Genomic DNA, 7575 nt, shown 5'->3' on the forward strand with positions numbered 1-7575 from the left:
TGACTAGCCGGAGCTTCCCTGCGCCCGCTACTACAAGGAGCTGCCAGAGCTTCCTCACGCCCACTACGACGAGGAGCTGCCGGAGCTTCCCCGCAACCGCTACGAGGAGGAGTTGCCAGAGCTGCCCCGTCCCTGCTGTTACCCCGAGGAACCCTCAGAACAGGCTTGGCCGGACTTCCCAGAGGTACTGCCGGACCTACTATCCAGCCCCGGCCAGGTGGGGCCCATGCTACTGGACATCCCGGGGGCTGATGCCCCAGACCAGGTAGACCCAGAGGGGGAAATTGGAAGTAGCCCGGGGGCAGCCGACTCCAGTCCGGCTGCAAACGTACCTGAACCCATGTCAGTGTGTTGCAGTCAGGAACCCCACTGACCATTAGCGGTGATAGCCGCTACTAGGGCCCCGGGCTGGAACGCAGTGGAGTGAGTGGGCCTGCGTTCCCCCTGCCACCTGTCCTCAGGTGGCAGAATCCCCCTCTCCCCTGCCTGAGGAGGCCATTAAGTCTAGTGTTTGTTCGCTCGGCCCTGAGCCAAGAGGGCCTGAGTCTCTGTAACTGTATGCTTGGTGGCCCGCCCGAATCAAGGGCTGGGCCCCTCTAACTGTACCACTGCTCAGTCCTGCACCACAGGACCTGAGCGGCCTGAACTGTTGTCTGCTCGGCCCTGAGCCAAGAGGGTCTGAGCCTTGGTAACTGTGTGTTTGGTGCCCCGCCCGAACCAAGGGCTGGGCCCTTTTAAACTGTATCACTGCTTGGTCCTGCCCCAAAGGGCTTGAGCTGCTCGAACATTGGGGGCCCTCAGCCCCGAGACTGAGGGCCTGAGGTCCCGAACTGACTTTCTTGTTGCTCAGCCCTGTAGCAGAAGGCCGGAGCCCCGAGCGACTGTGCTGTGTCGGTCAGCCCTGAAGAAAGGGCTGACACAGACAACGTGCAGCGAGGCCGGTGTGGCTCCCCTGCTCCTCAGGGAGGGTCGAGCCCCGGCTCAGCACCTTTGCAGTTGTAATACAGAAAACTGAAATACTAGATCAGACAAATTGTCAGTCTATTATGATATCTTGTCTCCTGTACCAAAACAGAACTGTGTTGGATTTAGTCTACGTCGCTGACTGGTATCTATACTAGAAGTTTCAAAGCAAAATATGAACCCTTATTTGGTGGTTATGCTGTATCATAGGGCTGAAGAAAAGTGAAAGGGATGACTCCAGTACATTAACTGGTAATTCACTTTTGCAATGATCTCTCTCTATATTAAAGTGGCTTCTGAGAATGTGCTGTCACAGCATCGTGTACCTGGCAATAATCCTGAATCTGACACAGTGATTGCACCATTATGCATGGAGGAGATACAATATTGCAAAGGAATGCTGAGCAGACTGAAGAGTCATAAGCAGGCACTATGGTGATTCTTCCTGCCCATGCCTTCAATTCTATGTACCTGAGTAGTTCACCCATGATAGACGATAAGCAGAGCTGTGTGCAGCAGAGGAATGCACTATGTGATGCTAAAAATCTGTGAACGGAAGAATTTGATGCACTAATTGAAATCATGCACACCCCACCATCTCAAAAGACTTGTATATAACAGGCTTTAAAAGCAGGAGAGAGGGCGGGGTGAAAAAAAATCTGGACTCTGACACATTTATAAAAACTGGTGGCCTGGCATCCAGAAGCTGATGAGTATTTTTACAGGATAAAAAATGGCATCCTAGAAGAGTCTAAAAATAATACAGTGTGCTGCAGACTTGTCTGGTTCAGCTACACCACTGGAATACAAACTAATAAAGCTAGTGTTTCTGAAGTTCCAGGAAAATCTCTGTCAAAAGTGTCCTCCTTGCGGTTGCTAAACAGAACAGCAAGGGCTCCTTGCATTTATTTCACTCAGTCATTAATAATTTGCAAAACTCTTTCCCAGTGGAAAACTTCCCAAATTTTCCTATATGAAAGAAACTACCATTAAAGCCTCCTTAAATCTTTCAGCTACGATTGAATAGATGCACTTTATTCTCTCTGGAAGAGCACAGAGAGAGAGAGAGGGTGCCTGTGGGCATTGTATGGGCATCCGGCTGCATTCAGCAACCCTCTGTCTCCCTCCCTTCCCTCAGCAGCACATGGACTAGCCAATGTTCTGGTCACATGACACAGCTCACCCTTCTATGGCTCAGTCACGTCCAATCACCATTCACACAGTGAGTCCCACTGCTCACAGAGATCACCACATTCATATCAGCACTGAATGGCGCCTTGCTCGATTCATAAAAGTGGCAGTGGTCAATTCACAATGTACTGTTTGCTTCAATTTATTGAAGAAACTAAGATCAAGGAAAATTATTGGTTTTGAGCAATGCACAAGAAACCTCACAGCACGTTTTAACAGAAGGTTTAAAAGCAAAAGTCTCTTGTGTCATAATAAATAAAATCTGAATTAATGACAGGGAAAACTCTAGTCACAAACACATCAGAGTCAATGGGGACACTGTGGCCTGATTGCTTGATGCAAGTGTTTCATAAACTTAAGAGCATGATAATACAAAGAAAATATTATAAAGATAAAATAATGTAAATAAAAATGGGGACATGTTATGTCATCTGTTACCTAATGCATAGAGGAGCCTAGGGCAGAGAACAGAGCTGACTGCAGAGAGAACATTTCTCTGATGCTTCTTCCACATGGAAGCACTGATAGGTGTGCATAATGGTAGGCTTTGCACAAGGCACCTTTGTTGTTGGAGAAACTGAGGTGAACAAGGTTAACCCTTTGACAAGAAGGGTTAAGATTGCTCCAAAGGGCCTTACACAACATGTGCAACAGACCCTCCCTACAAAACTGGGTCAGGCACCACACAATCTTTCTCTCACTCACATGGCAGTGCCACAGCACTGCAACCACACGAGGTAACAATGGATAACGACGGTTACAATAAAATAGCAGAGGGGAAAAATGTGCTTTTAGGGGAAGGAGACTGACACTTTCAGATACTAAGGTGATAAGATCCTTTTAAACACCTGAGTAACTTAGCTATAGGGTTAGGTAGCAAGAGGACCATTTCGTATCCCTCCCACATCCTGCCTGCTTTGCCCCACTCTGGCAGCACAAAGCTGGCGGAATAAATGTCTCCTTTATTAGCAGGGTGAGGATGCCTTTGGCATAGAGGAAGTTCCCAGGTGATGCAGAACTATTGAAGGGCTGATGTCAGGGGAAGAGGGCATGGTCGGAGCACCATTGGGCTCTGTAGGGCCCTGAATGATGGAATTGCCCCATGAGGTGCTATCATCAGATGCCAAAACTTAGAGACTAAGTTTCTCCAGGGCCTAAGCTGTCCCCAGGTTTGGGCTGGGGGGGCGGGGCATCAAGGTGATGTAAAATCATTTTTATTTTCTCCTCAGCTGCACTGAGTGCAGCTTGGCTACGTGGTGAGCTCAGCCTGGAGGACAATAGAAAACACAGTTGTATGCAAGGGTTCTGTATTGTCTCCTGCGTTCATCTTCCCAGCCCACAATTAGTAGTGGTGTAGTCCTAAGTCTGAAAGTACAGGAACTCTAGCAGCACAAAAAAAAAATTTGGGGGAGGGAGAGAACACCTTGCCACACCCCCAGGGGAGAACAGGGAGTGTAACCCCTCCAAAGAGTAAGCAATTGAAACAACTGGGTGCATACAATGTTATTGTGTAGAAAAATATGTCAAGTAAGATCTTTTATGAAATCTTGTAATGTTCTGAACATCATTATAAGATAGGTATACAGCCTGTGGTTACAAATGTATAGAGACTAGTAGGCTCATGACTGGTACTACATTTTAAAGTACTGCTCACAGCAGGGAGGGGCTATTCCCAAACCAGTTGTTTACACAAAATAACTTGCACCCATGTATTGTCCAGCCAGAAGGCGACAATGGAAGTCTGAGGACCATTAAAGATAATGGAAAGACATTGAAACTGAAAAGAAAACCCAAACCTTGAAAAACTAAGAAAAGAGGGAGGTTTCCTCACTGAGTGGCTGTGGCCAGGCCTCATCATGACATGAGAAAGAAGAAAAGAAAAATAAAGAGCAAAAAAATAAAAACAGGTGGGAGTGCCAGGTCTGGGGTTTTCTTTTTTAACCAGAAGTGGGGCCAGCAGCATCTAAGTGGGGTGCTGCTCATGAAAACACTGGATCACGTATGTAGGACAGAGGGCACACAAACCAGCCAGGCTCCCATGGAGCACCTCGCAGATCACACCAGGTACCAGCCTGACTCTCGTGGTGGAGCATTTACCCCCCTGCAGGCTCCTTCCCCTGCCCATTGCTCCTGCACCCAGAGGGAAGTCTACCATCTCCCTCCCAGCCCGATTCTCCCAGAGCAGGAACCCCCACAGGCAGCCTTCCCCCACCACCTTCTAATCCCAGCGGCACCGCCACTGATCAGCTGAGCTCACCATGACCCACCAAGTGGGATCCGCCAGCTGACTCCTAGCTGCTGTGAGCCATATTCGAAGCAGCACAAATTGTAGTACCTGCCTTGGCTGATAGGGTGCCTCTTGCCAGGTCCCAACCACTATGTCCCCTGGGTGGCACTCACCATGGGCCGGTATTCTGGTGAGTATGAGGCCCCAGCATAGTTTGGCGTAATGCTGCAACAGGGGCTAAAATTCAGCTGCCATAAGGTGCTGTTGCCTGCCCTTCCACCGAAAAGCGCAAAGCAGGTGAGGTGAACTGAATCCAATCCATACATTTTAGAAGAGTGTTTCTGACAGCATCCTGCTGTAGTGGGGTTAATGCAGGGAGTGGGGCAAAGAGCTAGAGTGGGGTTGGGGGAGGGTGAGGGCAAGCGAATATGGCCAGCATCTGCCCCCCTGCTTTAATCAGAGGTGACAGAGGGGATCAACTTCATTAGTGATGTAAGAGCATGCAATTTCTATTGACTTCAGTAGAGACGTGCCCACTTATGCTAAGGCTGAATTCAGCCTTGAGTGTTTTGGTCTTCTGCTTCTGAACAAGCTGATGCATTGCATACTGGTACTGGAGTCTCTGGCATACCACTCTGGATTACAGAAGAGGGTGACTGCAGTCTGCACTGTTTTCTGTAAACTAGAGCTGCCATTAGGCTTCTGGAAAATTGCCAGAGCATCCTTAGGCTAGTTCTTTTTCTTATTTCCAAGGAGCCGACTAAGGCAATTCTGGTCTGCACATTTGATAAAAATAAACTGTTGTGCCCCACACCTGCTCAAGCCCTCCCATCAAGGAAGCATTAATGCAATAATTTAAAACAGCAGACTATGCAGACATGGGCTAAACATCACTGACTGTTTACTTGGGTTTTGTAGCATCCCATGTTCATTGAGATTTTAAAGCTCCTTGGGACAGCTTCTCATACGTTTGTGATATCCAGCACTTGGTTTATAGTAAATAAATAACAATAATCATTCTTTCAAAATCCTCATCCTTTGAGCCTTATCGCAACACATATCTGTGCTCTGACACCTGCAAACTTTTAGCAATTCCTCCCCCTACCCCCACTTTAGGATGTTAGGAAAGGTGCCCTTTGCCCTATGATTCAGAGCTTGTTCCACCCTCAGTCTATGTCTGTTTATCTCACTCCACTGTTGAAAGAGCTCTCAAACTTTTTAAAAATATTTCTTATTTTTTCTATTATGACCTCTTCTGACCTCAGACGTATTACTGGTCCCCATATCCGCAATCCCTTTTCCTCCTTTGTGTGTAGAATCACCTGTTGCTCACATACATATCCATTTGGTTTTATCCATTTGAAATGTTAAAAGAGGGTTTTATATTTTACAAAAATTGTTTTAGTTAGGTTTTAATTATGTCACATTGTCTCCTGATCTTGTTTGTGGTGGTGGGGGAAGGGGAGGAAGGATCTGTCCATCTGAGTTATCATATGGGACCCATCATTGTGCTGTTGGAATGGTTAGAAATGACATGTAGATACCATGGTAGTGGACAGCTTTCTAATCTCTCCAGTCTGGGCATTGCCTATCACTATGGTTTCTGAGGAGCCAGGCAGGTGGGTTAAGTAGAACGATGATGTTAATGGGTAGTGTGCCTCACTGAGAATCCAGGAAGGGACTTGTTGGCCGTGATCAATCTCTTACTTCACTAGGAGTGCTCATTGCTCTGTCTTGCCCGTAGCACACTCCCGCTGATGTTTCAGTTTTAAATTCACAGTGAGATTTCATTTAATTGGTTTTGGCCCAGTTCAGGCTTTTCACTCTTGCCTGAAGTCTGACTGCTCCCACTAAGACAGACACCAGGACTTCCAACCCCAGATGGAAATAAACAATGTCATTATACATCTTTGCACAGCCATCTCTACTCCTGTGCAGTCAACATCTAGCTGCCTCATAATCTCATTTCCCTTTTCGGTGTAGGTGGAGTGGCTGAATTCAGCAGTACTACTGTCAAAGACCCAGTCTCACCACCTAGGGAAAGCAGCTTCCCTGCACTATACCACCTGAAGGAAGCAGTGCAGCCTGCAGCAAAATCCTAAACTGGAGTAGTTGGCTTGGGTCATGCTTGGGAGAGGAGAGCAGCAGTGCATGATGATCAGATGGATGTAAAATCTGCCCCCAACCTTTAAAAAGGCAACAATGACAAAGACCTATTTGGCTTCTAACACTGCTGGAGGGCAAAGAGAGAGGCTGGAAAGACCAATATGTGGGATAGAAAGACAGGAAGTGAAGGTAGCTGCAGTTGGGGGAGACGGAAGGGAGAGTGCCCAATAGGTGTGGTTGCCTAAGCCTTAGTGGGTGGGGGTTGATGAGATGATACAATTTTGCAGAAGTGACCCAGTAGCTGGTGCAGCCCTCCCCAGTTAGTAAACATAGACAGCTGTTCCAGCCATCCTCACTCTGCGTGTGGCTCTCTCCATAGTTGGCTACATTGTCAACATTGTGGCCTGGCCCCGTTTGGAAGCCCTTCACTTGGCTCTGAAAAATGGCAGCATTGCCAGCCGTGCAGGATCCATGCATCAAATACAGAATACTTTGGCATTTGCAATAGTTCAGAGGTGCTGAGAGTGGTTGTTACAGTAAGAAATTGAGAAAATCCTTCTTTCACCATCAGTCCCTTCCTATTAGTTAGCCAGGAATGTGAGCAAAGAATGAAACCAAATGATAACGTACAAAAGAGACAGGGAGACAGCAGCTGGAAAAATGAAAGCACATTGTACATTTCAGTTTAAAAAACAAATCCCTGAACTCCCCTTTCAGGGCTAGTCCCTCTAGGCCAGGGGTAAATCACAATGAGAAGGGAGTGGTTTGTGTGGGAAAGGCTTGCACGGTTGTTGCCTGTGCTAGATTTATTCTGTGCAGAAGGCTTCAGTCCTCAGGGTCCTTAATAATCTGGCACAGCAGCACAAAGGTCACTTACGCCTTGGCTACACTTGCAGGTGTGCAGCGCTGGGAGTTACAGCTGTCTTTGTACAGCTGTGTAGGAAAAGCGCTGCAGTGTGGCCACACTGACAACTACCAGCGCTGCAGTGTGGCCCCATTTGCAGCATTTGCAGCGCTGTTGGGAGTGGTGCATTATGGGCAGCTATCCCACAGAGCACCTCGTCCCATTTTGGCGCTGTGGGTTGTGG

This window comes from Chelonoidis abingdonii, chromosome 4, assembly GCF_003597395.2.
Source record: "Chelonoidis abingdonii isolate Lonesome George chromosome 4, CheloAbing_2.0, whole genome shotgun sequence".
In the NCBI taxonomy this organism is placed as follows: Eukaryota; Metazoa; Chordata; order Testudines; family Testudinidae; genus Chelonoidis; species Chelonoidis abingdonii.